The sequence below is a fragment of the Phyllobates terribilis genome, unplaced genomic scaffold (assembly GCF_046119375.1).
Source record: "Phyllobates terribilis strain yellow unplaced genomic scaffold, ASM4611937v1 Scaffold_24__1_contigs__length_18792416, whole genome shotgun sequence".
Taxonomy (NCBI): domain Eukaryota; kingdom Metazoa; phylum Chordata; class Amphibia; order Anura; family Dendrobatidae; genus Phyllobates; species Phyllobates terribilis.
Window position 1 is genome coordinate 11,954,020 of NW_027362784.1, and position 19,380 is coordinate 11,973,399.

The window sequence follows — 19,380 nt, forward strand, 5'->3', positions numbered from 1 at the left end:
ACTATGTGGCTGGTGTAATATCTGATGTCTGCAGTCTGTATATCATACACCAGGCACATTTTCTCCTGTATACTGGATGTAATATACTGTGTGCACAGACATTAGATATTATATACAGGATACTATGTGGCTGGTGTAATATCTGATATCTGCAGTCAGTATATCATACACCAGGCACATTTTCTCCTGTACACTGGATGTAATATACTGTGTGCACAGACATTAGATATTATATACAGGATACTATGTGGCTGGTGTAATATCTGATGTCTGCAGTCAGTATATCATACACCAGGCACATTTTCTCCTGTATACTGGATGTAATATACTGTGTGCACAGACATTAGATATTATATACAGGATACTATGTGGCTGGTGTAATATCTGATATCTGCAGTCAGTATATCATACACCAGGCACATTTTCTACTGTACACTGGATGTAATATACTGTGTGCACAGACATTAGATATTATATACAGGATACTATGTGACTGGTGTAATATCTGATATCTGCAGTCAGTATATCATACACCAGGCACATTTTCTCCTCTACACTGGATGTAATATACTGTGTACACAGACATTAGATATTATATACAGGATACTGTGTGGCTGGTGTAATATCTGATGTCTGTAGTCAGTATATCATACACCAGGCACATTTTCTCCTCTACACTGGATGTAATATACTGTGTGCACAGACATTAGATATTACATACAGGATACTATGTGGCTGGTGTAATATCTGATGTCTGCAGTCAGTATATCATACACCAGGCACATTTTCTCCTGTATACTGGATGTAATATACTGTGTGCACAGACATTAGATATTATATACAGGATACTATGTGGCTGGTGTAATATCTGATGTCTGTAGTCAGTATATCGTACACCAGGCACATTTTCTCCTCTACACTGGATGTAATATACTGTGTGCACAGACATTAGATATTACATACAGGATACTATGTGGCTGGTGTAATATCTGATGTCTGCAGTCAGTATATCATACACCAGGCACATTTTCTCCTGTATACTGGATGTAATATACTGTGTGCACAGACATTAGATATTATATACAGGATACTATGTGGCTGGTGTAATATCTGATATCTGCAGTCAGTATTTCATACACCAGGCACATTTTCTCCTGTACACTGGATGTAATATACTGTGTGCACAGACATTAGATATTATATACAGGATACTATGTGGCTGGTGTAATATCTGATGTCTGCAGTCAGTATATCATACACCAGGCACATTTTCTCCTGTATACTGGATGTAATATACAGTGTGCACAGACATTAGATATTATATACAGGATACTATGTGGCTGGTGTAATATCTGATATCTGCAGTCAGTATTTCATACACCAGGCACATTTTCTCCTGTACACTGGATGTAATATACAGTGTGCACAGACATTAGATATTATATACAGGATACTATGTGGCTGGTGTAATATCTGATGTCTGCAGTCAGTATATCATACACCAGGCACATTTTCTCCTGTACACTGGATGTAATATACTGTGTGCACAGACATTAGATATTATATACAGGATACTATGTGGCTGGTGTAATATCTGATGTCTGTAGTCACAGTATATCATACACCAGGCACATTTTCTCCTGTACTCTGGATGTAATATACTGTGTGCACAGACATTAGATATTATATACAGGATACTATGTGGCTGGTGTAATATCTGTTGTCTGCAGTCAGTATATCATACACCAGGCACATTTTCTCCTGTGCACTGGATGTAATATACTGTGTGCACAGACATTAGATATTATATACAGGATACTATGTGGCTGGTGTAATATCTGATGTCTGCAGTCAGTATATCATACACCAGGCACATTTTCTCCTCTACACTGGATGTAATATACTGTGTGCACAGACATTAGATATTATATTCAGGATACTATGTGGCTGGTGTAATATCTGATGTCTGTAGTCAGTATATCATACACCAGGCACATTTTCTCCTGTACACTGGATGTAATATACTGTGTGCACAGACATTAGATATTATATACAGGATACTATGTGGCTGGTGTAATATCTGATGTCTGCAGTCACAGTATATCATACACCAGGCACATTTTCTCCTGTATACTGGATGTAATATACTGTGTGCACAGACATTAGATATTATATACAGGATACTATGTGGCTGGTGTAATATCTGATGTCTGCAGTCAGTATATCATACACCAGGCACATTTTCTCCTGTACTCTGGATGTAATATACTGTGTGCACAGACATTAGATATTATATACAGGATACTATGTGGCTGGTGTAATATCTGTTGTCTGCAGTCAGTATATCATACACCAGGCACATTTTCTCCTGTGCACTGGATGTAATATACTGTGTGCACAGACATTAGATATTATATACAGGATACTATGTGGCTGGTGTAATATCTGATGTCTGCAGTCAGTATATCATACACCAGGCACATTTTCTCCTCTACACTGGATGTAATATACTGTGTGCACAGACATTAGATATTATATTCAGGATACTATGTGGCTGGTGTAATATCTGATGTCTGTAGTCAGTATATCATACACCAGGCACATTTTCTCCTGTACACTGGATGTAATATACTGTGTGCACAGACATTAGATATTATATACAGGATACTATGTGGCTGGTGTAATATCTGATGTCTGCAGTCACAGTATATCATACACCAGGCACATTTTCTCCTGTACACTGGATGTAATATACTGTGTACACAGACATTAGATATTATATACAGGATACTATGTGGCTGGTGTAATATCTGATGTCTGCAGTCTGTATATCATACACCAGGCACATTTTCTCCTGTATACTGGATGTAATATACTGTGTGCACAGACATTAGATATTATATACAGGATACTATGTGGCTGGTGTAATATCTGATATCTGCAGTCAGTATATCATACACCAGGCACATTTTCTCCTGTACACTGGATGTAATATACTGTGTGCACAGACATTAGATATTATATACAGGATACTATGTGGCTGGTGTAATATCTGATGTCTGCAGTCAGTATATCATACACCAGGCACATTTTCTCCTGTATACTGGATGTAATATACTGTGTGCACAGACATTAGATATTATATACAGGATACTATGTGGCTGGTGTAATATCTGATATCTGCAGTCAGTATATCATACACCAGGCACATTTTCTACTGTACACTGGATGTAATATACTGTGTGCACAGACATTAGATATTATATACAGGATACTATGTGACTGGTGTAATATCTGATATCTGCAGTCAGTATATCATACACCAGGCACATTTTCTCCTCTACACTGGATGTAATATACTGTGTACACAGACATTAGATATTATATACAGGATACTGTGTGGCTGGTGTAATATCTGATGTCTGTAGTCAGTATATCATACACCAGGCACATTTTCTCCTCTACACTGGATGTAATATACTGTGTGCACAGACATTAGATATTACATACAGGATACTATGTGGCTGGTGTAATATCTGATGTCTGCAGTCAGTATATCATACACCAGGCACATTTTCTCCTGTATACTGGATGTAATATACTGTGTGCACAGACATTAGATATTATATACAGGATACTATGTGGCTGGTGTAATATCTGATGTCTGTAGTCAGTATATCGTACACCAGGCACATTTTCTCCTCTACACTGGATGTAATATACTGTGTGCACAGACATTAGATATTACATACAGGATACTATGTGGCTGGTGTAATATCTGATGTCTGCAGTCAGTATATCATACACCAGGCACATTTTCTCCTGTATACTGGATGTAATATACTGTGTGCACAGACATTAGATATTATATACAGGATACTATGTGGCTGGTGTAATATCTGATATCTGCAGTCAGTATTTCATACACCAGGCACATTTTCTCCTGTACACTGGATGTAATATACTGTGTGCACAGACATTAGATATTATATACAGGATACTATGTGGCTGGTGTAATATCTGATGTCTGCAGTCAGTATATCATACACCAGGCACATTTTCTCCTGTATACTGGATGTAATATACAGTGTGCACAGACATTAGATATTATATACAGGATACTATGTGGCTGGTGTAATATCTGATATCTGCAGTCAGTATTTCATACACCAGGCACATTTTCTCCTGTACACTGGATGTAATATACAGTGTGCACAGACATTAGATATTATATACAGGATACTATGTGGCTGGTGTAATATCTGATGTCTGCAGTCAGTATATCATACACCAGGCACATTTTCTCCTGTACACTGGATGTAATATACTGTGTGCACAGACATTAGATATTATATACAGGATACTATGTGGCTGGTGTAATATCTGATGTCTGTAGTCACAGTATATCATACACCAGGCACATTTTCTCCTGTACACTGGATGTAATATACTGTGTGCACAGACATTAGATATTATATACAGGATACTATGTGGCTGGTGTAATATCTGATGTCTGCAGTCACAGTATATCATACACCAGGCACATTTTCTCCTGTACACTGGATGTAATATACTGTGTACACAGACATTAGATATTATATACAGGATACTATGTGGCTGGTGTAATATCTGATGTCTGCAGTCAGTATATCATACATCAGGCACATTTTCTCCTGTATACTGGATGTAATATACTGTGTGCACAGACATTAGATATTATATACAGGATACTATGTGACTGGTGTAATATCTGATGTCTGTAGTCAGTATATCATACACCAGGCACATTTTCTCCTGTACACTGGATGTAATATACTGTGTGCACAGATATAAGATATTATATACAGGATACTATGTGGCTGGTGTAATATCTGATATCTGCAGTCAGTATATCATACACCAGGCACATTTTCTCCTGTACACTGGATGTAATATACTGTGTGCACAGACATTAGATATTATATACAGGATACTATGTGGCTGGTGTAATATCTGATGTCTGCAGTCAGTATATCATACACCAGGCACATTTTCTCCTGTATACTGGATGTAATATACTGTGTGCACAGACATTAGATATTATATACAGGATACTATGTGGCTGTTGTAATATCTGATATCTGCAGTCAGTATATCATACACCAGGCACATTTTCTACTGTACACTGGATGTAATATACTGTGTGCACAGACATTAGATATTATATACAGGATACTATGTGACTGGTGTAATATCTGATATCTGCAGTCAGTATATCATACACCAGGCACATTTTCTCCTCTATACTGGATGTAATATACTGTGTACACAGACATTAGATATTATATACAGGATACTATGTGGCTGGTGTAATATCTGATGTCTGTAGTCAGTATATCATACACCAGGCACATTTTCTCCTCTACACTGGATGTAATATACTGTGTGCACAGACATTAGATATTACATACAGGATACTATGTGGCTGGTGTAATATCTGATGTCTGCAGTCAGTATATCATACACCAGGCACATTTTCTCCTGTATACTGGATGTAATATACTGTGTGCACAGACATTAGATATTATATACAGGATACTATGTGGCTGGTGTAATATCTGATGTCTGTAGTCAGTATATCGTACACCAGGCACATTTTCTCCTCTACACTGGATGTAATATACTGTGTGCACAGACATTAGATATTACATACAGGATACTATGTGGCTGGTGTAATATCTGATGTCTGCAGTCAGTATATCATACACCAGGCACATTTTCTCCTGTATACTGGATGTAATATACTGTGTGCACAGACATTAGATATTATATACAGGATACTATGTGGCTGGTGTAATATCTGATGTCTGCAGTCAGTATATCATACACCAGGCACATTTTCTCCTCTACACTGGATGTAATATACTGTGTACACAGACATTAGATATTATAAACAGGATACAATGTGGCTGGTGTAATATCTGATGTCTGTAGTCAGTATATCATACATCAGGCACATTTTCTCCTGTATACTGGATGTAATATACTGTGTGCACAGACATTAGATATTATATACAGGATACTATGTGGCTGGTGTAATATCTGATGTCTGTAGTCAGTATATCATACACCAGGCACATTTTCTCCTGTATACTGGATGTAATATACTGTGTGCACAGACATTAGATATTATATACAGGATACTATGTGGCTGGTGTAATATCTGATGTCTGCAATCAGTATATCATACACCAGGCACATTTTCTCCGGTATACTGGATGTAATATACTGTGGGCACAGACATTAGATATTATATACAGGATACTATGTGGCTGGTGTAATATCTGATGTCTGCAGTCAGTATATCATACAGCAGTCACATTTTCTCCTGTGCACTGGATGTAATATACTGTGTGCACAGACATTAGATATTATATACAGGATACTATGTGGCTGGTGTAATATCTGATGTCTGCAGTCAGTATATCATACACCAGGCACATTTTCTCCTTTATACTGGATGTAATATACTGTGTGCACAGACATTAGATATTATATACAGGATACTATGTGGCTAGTGTAATATCTGATGTCTGCAGTCACAGTATATCATACACCAGGCACATTTTCTCCTGTACACAGGATGTAATATACTGTGTGCACAGACATTAGATATTATATACAGGATACTATGTGACTGGTGTAATATCTGATATCTGCAGTCAGTATATCATTCACCAGGCACATTTTCTCCTCTACACCGGATGTAATATACTGTGTGCACAGACATTAGATATTATATTCAGGATACTATGTGGCTGGTGTAATATCTGATGTCTGTAGTCAGTATATCATACACCAGGCACATTTTGTCCTGTATACTGGATGTAATATACTGTGCGCACAGACATTAGATATTATATACAGGATACTATGTGGCTGGTGTAATATCTGATGTCTGCAATCAATATATCATACACCAGGCACATTTTCTCCTGTATACTGGATGTAATATACTGTGTGCACAGACATTAGATATTATATACAGGATACTATGTGGCTGGTGTAATATCTGATGTCTGCAGTCAGTATATCATACACCAGGCACATTTTCTCCTGTATACTGGATGTAATATACTGTGTGCACAGACATTAGATATTATATACAGGATACTATGTGGCTGGTGTAATATCTGATGTCTGCAGTCAGTATATCATACACCAGGCACATTTTCTCCTGTACACTGGATGTAATATACTGTGTGCACAGACATTAGATATTATATACAGGATACTATGTGGCTGGTGTAATATCTGATGTCTGCAGTCAGTATATCATACACCAGGCACATTTTCTCCTGTACACTGGATGCAATATACTGTGTGCACAGACATTAGATATTATATACAGGATACTATGTGGCTGGTGTAATATCTGATGTCTGCAGTCAGTATATCATACACCAGGCACATTTTCTCCTGTATACTGGATGTAATATACTGTGTGCACAGACATTAGATATTATATACAGGATACTATGTGGCTGGTGTAATATCTGATGTCTGTAGTCAGTATATCATACACCAGGCACATTTTCTCCTGTACACTGGATGTAATATACTGTGTGCACAGACATTACATATTATAAACAGGATACAATGTGGCTGGTGTAATATCTGATGTCTGCAGTCAGTATATCATACACCAGGCACATTTTCTCCTGTATACTGGATGTAATATACTGTGTGCACAGACATTAGATATTATATACAGGATACTATGTGGCTGGTGTAATATCTGATGTCTGCAGTCACAGCATATCATACACCAGGCACATTTTCTCCTGTACACTGGATGTAATATACTGTGTGCACAGACATTAGATATTATATACAGGATACTATGTGGCTGGTGTAATATCTGATATCTGCAGTCAGTATATCATACACCAGGCACATTTTCTACTGTACACTGGATGTAATATACTGTGTGCACAGACATTAGATATTATATACAGGATACTATGTGACTGGTGTAATATCTGATATCTGCAGTCAGTATATCATACACCAGGCACATTTTCTCCTGTACTCTGGATGTAATATACTGTGTGCACAGACATTAGATATTATATACAGGATACTATGTGGCTGGTGTAATATCTGATGTCTGCAGTCAGTATATCATACACCAGGCACATTTTCTCCTGTATACTGGATGTAATATACTGTGTGCACAGACATTAGATATTATATACAGGATACTATGTGGCTGGTGTAATATCTGATGTCTGTAGTCAGTATATCGTACACCAGGCACATTTTCTCCTCTACACTGGATGTAATATACTGTGTGCACAGACATTAGATATTACATACAGGATACTATGTGGCTGGTGTAATATCTGATGTCTGCAGTCAGTATATCATACACCAGGCACATTTTCTCCTGTATACTGGATGTAATATACTGTGTGCACAGACATTAGATATTATATACAGGATACTATGTGGCTGGTGTAATATCTGATATCTGCAGTCAGTATTTCATACACCAGGCACATTTTCTCCTGTACACTGGATGTAATATACTGTGTGCACAGACATTAGATATTATATACAGGATACTATGTGGCTGGTGTAATATCTGATGTCTGCAGTCAGTATATCATACACCAGGCACATTTTCTCCTGTATACTGGATGTAATATACTGTGTGCACAGACATTAGATATTATATACAGGATACTATGTGGCTGGTGTAATATCTGATGTCTGCAGTCAGTATATCATACACCAGGCACATTTTCTCCTGTACTCTGGATGTAATATACTGTGTGCACAGACATTAGATATTATATACAGGATACTATGTGGCTGGTGTAATATCTGTTGTCTGCAGTCAGTATATCATACACCAGGCACATTTTCTCCTGTGCACTGGATGTAATATACTGTGTGCACAGACATTAGATATTATATACAGGATACTATGTGGCTGGTGTAATATCTGATGTCTGCAGTCAGTATATCATACACCAGGCACATTTTCTCCTCTACACTGGATGTAATATACTGTGTGCACAGACATTAGATATTATATTCAGGATACTATGTGGCTGGTGTAATATCTGATGTCTGTAGTCAGTATATCATACACCAGGCACATTTTCTCCTGTACACTGGATGTAATATACTGTGTGCACAGACATTAGATATTATATACAGGATACTATGTGGCTGGTGTAATATCTGATGTCTGCAGTCACAGTATATCATACACCAGGCACATTTTCTCCTGTACACTGGATGTAATATACTGTGTACACAGACATTAGATATTATATACAGGATACTATGTGGCTGGTGTAATATCTGATGTCTGCAGTCTGTATATCATACACCAGGCACATTTTCTCCTGTATACTGGATGTAATATACTGTGTGCACAGACATTAGATATTATATACAGGATACTATGTGGCTGGTGTAATATCTGATATCTGCAGTCAGTATATCATACACCAGGCACATTTTCTCCTGTACACTGGATGTAATATACTGTGTGCACAGACAATAGATATTATATACAGGATACTATGTGGCTGGTGTAATATCTGATGTCTGCAGTCAGTATATCATACACCAGGCACATTTTCTCCTGTATACTGGATGTAATATACTGTGTGCACAGACATTAGATATTATATACAGGATACTATGTGGCTGGTGTAATATCTGATATCTGCAGTCAGTATATCATACACCAGGCACATTTTCTACTGTACACTGGATGTAATATACTGTGTGCACAGACATTAGATATTATATACAGGATACTATGTGACTGGTGTAATATCTGATATCTGCAGTCAGTATATCATACACCAGGCACATTTTCTCCTCTATACTGGATGTAATATACTGTGTACACAGACATTAGATATTATATACAGGATACTATGTGGCTGGTGTAATATCTGATGTCTGTAGTCAGTATATCATACACCAGGCACATTTTCTCCTCTACACTGGATGTAATATACTGTGTGCACAGACATTAGATATTACATACAGGATACTATGTGGCTGGTGTAATATCTGATGTCTGCAGTCAGTATATCATACACCAGGCACATTTTCTCCTGTATACTGGATGTAATATACTGTGTGCACAGACATTAGATATTATATACAGGATACTATGTGGCTGGTGTAATATCTGATGTCTGTAGTCAGTATATCGTACACCAGGCACATTTTCTCCTCTACACTGGATGTAATATACTGTGTACACAGACATTAGATATTATAAACAGGATACAATGTGGCTGGTGTAATATCTGATGTCTGTAGTCAGTATATCATACATCAGGCACATTTTCTCCTGTATACTGGATGTAATATACTGTGTGCACAGACATTAGATATTATATACAGGATACTATGTGGCTGGTGTAATATCTGATGTCTGTAGTCAGTATATCATACACCAGGCACATTTTCTCCTGTATACTGGATGTAATATACTGTGTGCACAGACATTAGATATTATATACAGGATACTATGTGACTGGTGTAATATCTGATGTCTGTAGTCAGTATATCATACACCAGGCACATTTTCTCCTGTACACTGGATGTAATATACTGTGTACACAGACATTAGATATTATATACAGGATACTATGTGGCTGGTGTAATATCTGATGTCTGCAATCAGTATATCATACACCAGGCACATTTTCTCCGGTATACTGGATGTAATATACTGTGGGCACAGACATTAGATATTATATACAGGATACTATGTGGCTGGTGTAATATCTGATGTCTGCAGTCAGTATATCATACAGCAGGCACATTTTCTCCTGTGCACTGGATGTAATATACTGTGTGCACAGACATTAGATATTATATACAGGATACTATGTGGCTGGTGTAATATCTGATGTCTGCAGTCAGTATATCATACACCAGGCACATTTTCTCCTTTATACTGGATGTAATATACTGTGTGCACAGACATTAGATATTATATACAGGATACTATGTGGCTAGTGTAATATCTGATGTCTGCAGTCACAGTATATCATACACCAGGCACATTTTCTCCTGTACACAGGATGTAATATACTGTGTGCACAGACATTAGATATTATATACAGGATACTATGTGACTGGTGTAATATCTGATATCTGCAGTCAGTATATCATTCACCAGGCACATTTTCTCCTCTACACCGGATGTAATATACTGTGTGCACAGACATTAGATATTATATTCAGGATACTATGTGGCTGGTGTAATATCTGATGTCTGTAGTCAGTATATCATACACCAGGCACATTTTGTCCTGTATACTGGATGTAATATACTGTGTGCACAGACATTAGATATTATATACAGGATACTATGTGGCTGGTGTAATATCTGTTGTCTGCAGTCAGTATATCATACACCAGGCACATTTTCTCCTGTGCACTGGATGTAATATACTGTGTGCACAGACATTAGATATTATATACAGGATACTATGTGGCTGGTGTAATATCTGATGTCTGCAGTCAGTATATCATACACCAGGCACATTTTCTCCTCTACACTGGATGTAATATACTGTGTGCACAGACATTAGATATTATATTCAGGATACTATGTGGCTGGTGTAATATCTGATGTCTGTAGTCAGTATATCATACACCAGGCACATTTTCTCCTGTACACTGGATGTAATATACTGTGTGCACAGACATTAGATATTATATACAGGATACTATGTGGCTGGTGTAATATCTGATGTCTGCAGTCACAGTATATCATACACCAGGCACATTTTCTCCTGTATACTGGATGTAATATACTGTGTGCACAGACATTAGATATTATATACAGGATACTATGTGGCTGGTGTAATATCTGATGTCTGCAGTCAGTATATCATACACCAGGCACATTTTCTCCTGTACTCTGGATGTAATATACTGTGTGCACAGACATTAGATATTATATACAGGATACTATGTGGCTGGTGTAATATCTGTTGTCTGCAGTCAGTATATCATACACCAGGCACATTTTCTCCTGTGCACTGGATGTAATATACTGTGTGCACAGACATTAGATATTATATACAGGATACTATGTGGCTGGTGTAATATCTGATGTCTGCAGTCAGTATATCATACACCAGGCACATTTTCTCCTCTACACTGGATGTAATATACTGTGTGCACAGACATTAGATATTATATTCAGGATACTATGTGGCTGGTGTAATATCTGATGTCTGTAGTCAGTATATCATACACCAGGCACATTTTCTCCTGTACACTGGATGTAATATACTGTGTGCACAGACATTAGATATTATATACAGGATACTATGTGGCTGGTGTAATATCTGATGTCTGCAGTCACAGTATATCATACACCAGGCACATTTTCTCCTGTACACTGGATGTAATATACTGTGTACACAGACATTAGATATTATATACAGGATACTATGTGGCTGGTGTAATATCTGATGTCTGCAGTCTGTATATCATACACCAGGCACATTTTCTCCTGTATACTGGATGTAATATACTGTGTGCACAGACATTAGATATTATATACAGGATACTATGTGGCTGGTGTAATATCTGATATCTGCAGTCAGTATATCATACACCAGGCACATTTTCTCCTGTACACTGGATGTAATATACTGTGTGCACAGACATTAGATATTATATACAGGATACTATGTGGCTGGTGTAATATCTGATGTCTGCAGTCAGTATATCATACACCAGGCACATTTTCTCCTGTATACTGGATGTAATATACTGTGTGCACAGACATTAGATATTATATACAGGATACTATGTGGCTGGTGTAATATCTGATATCTGCAGTCAGTATATCATACACCAGGCACATTTTCTACTGTACACTGGATGTAATATACTGTGTGCACAGACATTAGATATTATATACAGGATACTATGTGACTGGTGTAATATCTGATATCTGCAGTCAGTATATCATACACCAGGCACATTTTCTCCTCTACACTGGATGTAATATACTGTGTACACAGACATTAGATATTATATACAGGATACTGTGTGGCTGGTGTAATATCTGATGTCTGTAGTCAGTATATCATACACCAGGCACATTTTCTCCTCTACACTGGATGTAATATACTGTGTGCACAGACATTAGATATTACATACAGGATACTATGTGGCTGGTGTAATATCTGATGTCTGCAGTCAGTATATCATACACCAGGCACATTTTCTCCTGTATACTGGATGTAATATACTGTGTGCACAGACATTAGATATTATATACAGGATACTATGTGGCTGGTGTAATATCTGATGTCTGTAGTCAGTATATCGTACACCAGGCACATTTTCTCCTCTACACTGGATGTAATATACTGTGTGCACAGACATTAGATATTACATACAGGATACTATGTGGCTGGTGTAATATCTGATGTCTGCAGTCAGTATATCATACACCAGGCACATTTTCTCCTGTATACTGGATGTAATATACTGTGTGCACAGACATTAGATATTATATACAGGATACTATGTGGCTGGTGTAATATCTGATATCTGCAGTCAGTATTTCATACACCAGGCACATTTTCTCCTGTACACTGGATGTAATATACTGTGTGCACAGACATTAGATATTATATACAGGATACTATGTGGCTGGTGTAATATCTGATGTCTGCAGTCAGTATATCATACACCAGGCACATTTTCTCCTGTATACTGGATGTAATATACAGTGTGCACAGACATTAGATATTATATACAGGATACTATGTGGCTGGTGTAATATCTGATATCTGCAGTCAGTATTTCATACACCAGGCACATTTTCTCCTGTACACTGGATGTAATATACAGTGTGCACAGACATTAGATATTATATACAGGATACTATGTGGCTGGTGTAATATCTGATGTCTGCAGTCAGTATATCATACACCAGGCACATTTTCTCCTGTACACTGGATGTAATATACTGTGTGCACAGACATTAGATATTATATACAGGATACTATGTGGCTGGTGTAATATCTGATGTCTGTAGTCACAGTATATCATACACCAGGCACATTTTCTCCTGTACACTGGATGTAATATACTGTGTGCACAGACATTAGATATTATATACAGGATACTATGTGGCTGGTGTAATATCTGATGTCTGCAGTCACAGTATATCATACACCAGGCACATTTTCTCCTGTACACTGGATGTAATATACTGTGTACACAGACATTAGATATTATATACAGGATACTATGTGGCTGGTGTAATATCTGATGTCTGCAGTCAGTATATCATACATCAGGCACATTTTCTCCTGTATACTGGATGTAATATACTGTGTGCACAGACATTAGATATTATATACAGGATACTATGTGACTGGTGTAATATCTGATGTCTGTAGTCAGTATATCATACACCAGGCACATTTTCTCCTGTACACTGGATGTAATATACTGTGTGCACAGATATAAGATATTATATACAGGATACTATGTGGCTGGTGTAATATCTGATATCTGCAGTCAGTATATCATACACCAGGCACATTTTCTCCTGTACACTGGATGTAATATACTGTGTGCACAGACATTAGATATTATATACAGGATACTATGTGGCTGGTGTAATATCTGATGTCTGCAGTCAGTATATCATACACCAGGCACATTTTCTCCTGTATACTGGATGTAATATACTGTGTGCACAGACATTAGATATTATATACAGGATACTATGTGGCTGTTGTAATATCTGATATCTGCAGTCAGTATATCATACACCAGGCACATTTTCTACTGTACACTGGATGTAATATACTGTGTGCACAGACATTAGATATTATATACAGGATACTATGTGACTGGTGTAATATCTGATATCTGCAGTCAGTATATCATACACCAGGCACATTTTCTCCTCTATACTGGATGTAATATACTGTGTACACAGACATTAGATATTATATACAGGATACTATGTGGCTGGTGTAATATCTGATGTCTGTAGTCAGTATATCATACACCAGGCACATTTTCTCCTCTACACTGGATGTAATATACTGTGTGCACAGACATTAGATATTACATACAGGATACTATGTGGCTGGTGTAATATCTGATGTCTGCAGTCAGTATATCATACACCAGGCACATTTTCTCCTGTATACTGGATGTAATATACTGTGTGCACAGACATTAGATATTATATACAGGATACTATGTGGCTGGTGTAATATCTGATGTCTGTAGTCAGTATATCGTACACCAGGCACATTTTCTCCTCTACACTGGATGTAATATACTGTGTGCACAGACATTAGATATTACATACAGGATACTATGTGGCTGGTGTAATATCTGATGTCTGCAGTCAGTATATCATACACCAGGCACATTTTCTCCTGTATACTGGATGTAATATACTGTGTGCACAGACATTAGATATTATATACAGGATACTATGTGGCTGGTGTAATATCTGATGTCTGCAGTCAGTATATCATACACCAGGCACATTTTCTCCTCTACACTGGATGTAATATACTGTGTACACAGACATTAGATATTATAAACAGGATACAATGTGGCTGGTGTAATATCTGATGTCTGTAGTCAGTATATCATACATCAGGCACATTTTCTCCTGTATACTGGATGTAATATACTGTGTGCACAGACATTAGATATTATATACAGGATACTATGTGGCTGGTGTAATATCTGATGTCTGTAGTCAGTATATCATACACCAGGCACATTTTCTCCTGTATACTGGATGTAATATACTGTGTGCACAGACATTAGATATTATATACAGGATACTATGTGGCTGGTGTAATATCTGATGTCTGCAATCAGTATATCATACACCAGGCACATTTTCTCCGGTATACTGGATGTAATATACTGTGGGCACAGACATTAGATATTATATACAGGATACTATGTGGCTGGTGTAATATCTGATGTCTGCAGTCAGTATATCATACAGCAGTCACATTTTCTCCTGTGCACTGGATGTAATATACTGTGTGCACAGACATTAGATATTATATACAGGATACTATGTGGCTGGTGTAATATCTGATGTCTGCAGTCAGTATATCATACACCAGGCACATTTTCTCCTTTATACTGGATGTAATATACTGTGTGCACAGACATTAGATATTATATACAGGATACTATGTGGCTAGTGTAATATCTGATGTCTGCAGTCACAGTATATCATACACCAGGCACATTTTCTCCTGTACACAGGATGTAATATACTGTGTGCACAGACATTAGATATTATATACAGGATACTATGTGACTGGTGTAATATCTGATATCTGCAGTCAGTATATCATTCACCAGGCACATTTTCTCCTCTACACCGGATGTAATATACTGTGTGCACAGACATTAGATATTATATTCAGGATACTATGTGGCTGGTGTAATATCTGATGTCTGTAGTCAGTATATCATACACCAGGCACATTTTGTCCTGTATACTGGATGTAATATACTGTGCGCACAGACATTAGATATTATATACAGGATACTATGTGGCTGGTGTAATATCTGATGTCTGCAATCAATATATCATACACCAGGCACATTTTCTCCTGTATACTGGATGTAATATACTGTGTGCACAGACATTAGATATTATATACAGGATACTATGTGGCTGGTGTAATATCTGATGTCTGCAGTCAGTATATCATACACCAGGCACATTTTCTCCTGTATACTGGATGTAATATACTGTGTGCACAGACATTAGATATTATATACAGGATACTATGTGGCTGGTGTAATATCTGATGTCTGCAGTCAGTATATCATACACCAGGCACATTTTCTCCTGTACACTGGATGTAATATACTGTGTGCACAGACATTAGATATTATATACAGGATACTATGTGGCTGGTGTAATATCTGATGTCTGCAGTCAGTATATCATACACCAGGCACATTTTCTCCTGTACACTGGATGCAATATACTGTGTGCACAGACATTAGATATTATATACAGGATACTATGTGGCTGGTGTAATATCTGATGTCTGCAGTCAGTATATCATACACCAGGCACATTTTCTCCTGTATACTGGATGTAATATACTGTGTGCACAGACATTAGATATTATATACAGGATACTATGTGGCTGGTGTAATATCTGATGTCTGTAGTCAGTATATCATACACCAGGCACATTTTCTCCTGTACACTGGATGTAATATACTGTGTGCACAGACATTACATATTATAAACAGGATACAATGTGGCTGGTGTAATATCTGATGTCTGCAGTCAGTATATCATACACCAGGCACATTTTCTCCTGTATACTGGATGTAATATACTGTGTGCACAGACATTAGATATTATATACAGGATACTATGTGGCTGGTGTAATATCTGATGTCTGCAGTCACAGCATATCATACACCAGGCACATTTTCTCCTGTACACTGGATGTAATATACTGTGTGCACAGACATTAGATATTATATACAGGATACTATGTGGCTGGTGTAATATCTGATATCTGCAGTCAGTATATCATACACCAGGCACATTTTCTACTGTACACTGGATGTAATATACTGTGTGCACAGACATTAGATATTATATACAGGATACTATGTGACTGGTGTAATATCTGATATCTGCAGTCAGTATATCATACACCAGGCACATTTTCTCCTGTACTCTGGATGTAATATACTGTGTGCACAGACATTAGATATTATATACAGGATACTATGTGGCTGGTGTAATATCTGATGTCTGCAGTCAGTATATCATACACCAGGCACATTTTCTCCTGTATACTGGATGTAATATACTGTGTGCACAGACATTAGATATTATATACAGGATACTATGTGGCTGGTGTAATATCTGATGTCTGTAGTCAGTATATCGTACACCAGGCACATTTTCTCCTCTACACTGGATGTAATATACTGTGTGCACAGACATTAGATATTACATACAGGATACTATGTGGCTGGTGTAATATCTGATGTCTGCAGTCAGTATATCATACACCAGGCACATTTTCTCCTGTATACTGGATGTAATATACTGTGTGCACAGACATTAGATATTATATACAGGATACTATGTGGCTGGTGTAATATCTGATATCTGCAGTCAGTATTTCATACACCAGGCACATTTTCTCCTGTACACTGGATGTAATATACTGTGTGCACAGACATTAGATATTATATACAGGATACTATGTGGCTGGTGTAATATCTGATGTCTGCAGTCAGTATATCATACACCAGGCACATTTTCTCCTGTATACTGGATGTAATATACTGTGTGCACAGACATTAGATATTATATACAGGATACTATGTGGCTGGTGTAATATCTGATGTCTGCAGTCAGTATATCATACACCAGGCACATTTTCTCCTGTACTCTGGATGTAATATACTGTGTGCACAGACATTAGATATTATATACAGGATACTATGTGGCTGGTGTAATATCTGTTGTCTGCAGTCAGTATATCATACACCAGGCACATTTTCTCCTGTGCACTGGATGTAATATACTGTGTGCACAGACATTAGATATTATATACAGGATACTATGTGGCTGGTGTAATATCTGATGTCTGCAGTCAGTATATCATACACCAGGCACATTTTCTCCTCTACACTGGATGTAATATACTGTGTGCACAGACATTAGATATTATATTCAGGATACTATGTGGCTGGTGTAATATCTGATGTCTGTAGTCAGTATATCATACACCAGGCACATTTTCTCCTGTACACTGGATGTAATATACTGTGTGCACAGACATTAGATATTATATACAGGATACTATGTGGCTGGTGTAATATCTGATGTCTGCAGTCACAGTATATCATACACCAGGCACATTTTCTCCTGTACACTGGATGTAATATACTGTGTACACAGACATTAGATATTATATACAGGATACTATGTGGCTGGTGTAATATCTGATGTCTGCAGTCTGTATATCATACACCAGGCACATTTTCTCCTGTATACTGGATGTAATATACTGTGTGCACAGACATTAGATATTATATACAGGATACTATGTGGCTGGTGTAATATCTGATATCTGCAGTCAGTATATCATACACCAGGCACATTTTCTCCTGTACACTGGATGTAATATACTGTGTGCACAGACAATAGATATTATATACAGGATACTATGTGGCTGGTGTAATATCTGATGTCTGCAGTCAGTATATCATACACCAGGCACATTTTCTCCTGTATACTGGATGTAATATACTGTGTGCACAGACATTAGATAT